We start from the raw sequence: 1814 nt of genomic DNA, 5'->3' as shown, positions 1-1814 counted from the left end.
ACAAGTAACTTAGTGGAGTGAATATGCATTGATACTAGTAAATCCCGTTAAATTAGTGGGAATTAATCTGAAGAAATATTAATTAGCTTTATATATTTCACAAGTGCTTTAAGTTTCTAGATAAGGTTATGATGTATAATTTGACTTTTAATCTAACTTGAGGATGAGCAAATCATACAATAAACAAGTAAAGAAATAAAAAAACACAGAAGAGAAAAAAAATGGAGTGATGTGAAAATTACAAGTACTGTACAGTAATTTATTCCAATCAGAATGGATTAAATTGCTGAAAGCCTCCTAGGAAATGAGACACAATCTATTTGCTTTCTACAAGATGGATTTTTAAAATAAAATAAAATTTTGGTTTTTCACTATTTTATAAAATTACATTGTTTCAAGTTTGAGAATTGATAGCAATGGCAAAAATGTCAATGTTTTTCTAGATTTATTTATACAAGGTATAGACATACTATTAGGTCTTGCATATCTTTATACATGTAATCCTCTATTTACCACCCCAATTGAGTCCAAAATTATGTTGCTAAGTGAGAAATTTGTTACATGAGTTTTGCCCCATTTTACATGACCATGGGGATGCTGCAAAGGTCATGTCTGAAAATTGGTCATAAATCACTTTTCTTCAGTGCCATTGTAACTTCGAACGGTCGCTAAGTAAACTGTTGTAAGTCGAGGACTACCTGTAGTTTGAATACTATACTGTTTGGGCTGAAATTCAAAATTCACATTTTTCTAATGTGAAATTCTGTGTTTCACATTAGAAAAAAAATTGTGGTGAGCTATTTCAGGTGAAAACAAATTTAAAAACCATGAAGATAAAATAAGGATAGGGATTTCATTCATCATAGAAAGCATTTGAACCAAAGTGAATTAATATAAAGTAAAAACAATAAAAAGTCATTTTTAAGTTGTGTTAAACAAATACTGTATGTTGATGATATTCACACTGTATTCACTTCTAATGTCCTAACTGGAAAGAGGCTTTCCATTATTCACAAATACCCATTAAATACAGCACTGCAGGGACTCATGTCATTTGCATAAATATGACAAGCCAAAAATTTCACCTCAAATTCTATATCACGGATGTCTACTAAATTCTCATTGCGATTAAAATGTGTAGCGTCATTCCTTTTTAGAGCACAATAAAGGTTGTTAAAAAGGATCTTCTATTTATTTATGTCAATGTGTCAAATATTGATAATATTTGATCAACATATATCTTAAGAAATATTTATCTTATTTATTTTAAGATAAATATTATTAATATTAATTAATATTAATAATACTATAAATATTATTTATCTTAAGATAAATATTGATCAAATGTTTTCTTATTTTCTTCAGTTTCCTGAGGAAAAGCACATTTGAAGTGCTTACGAAGAAAGTGAGGCTAGCCACACTCCAGCGTTGAGAGTTTGAATTGAACGAATTGAGCGGAGCGCGAACACAACACTTGACCGACTCCTCCGCCAGACTGACAACTCGCCCCTCGCAGCTGGAGTAAAAATTACTCCGCCTGCATCCCTAGGATCCAGCGGACTTGCCTTTCTCTCGGAGTCTTCCGGTGCATGAACCAATAAGGGCGCATCCCTGAATAGCCTTTCCTACCCCACCAAAAAAAGAACGCCGCGGTTCCTCTCTTGCCCGCCCTTTCCGGTCTAATCAGACGCGGGGATTGGTTTCTCAGGCGAGGATTTTTGACAAAGCGGACAGCCAATAGGACAGACTTTGAGAGCCGCCTCCTCCTTCTCCCCCCCTCTTATCCCCGCCCCTTTGCTTTCTTCTTCGCCCGC

Source organism: Erythrolamprus reginae, chromosome 1, assembly GCF_031021105.1.
Source record: "Erythrolamprus reginae isolate rEryReg1 chromosome 1, rEryReg1.hap1, whole genome shotgun sequence".
Lineage (NCBI taxonomy): Eukaryota > Metazoa > Chordata > Lepidosauria > Squamata > Dipsadidae > Erythrolamprus > Erythrolamprus reginae.
The sequence above is the reverse complement of the archived record's forward strand: the minus strand, read 5'-3'. Positions refer to the sequence as shown.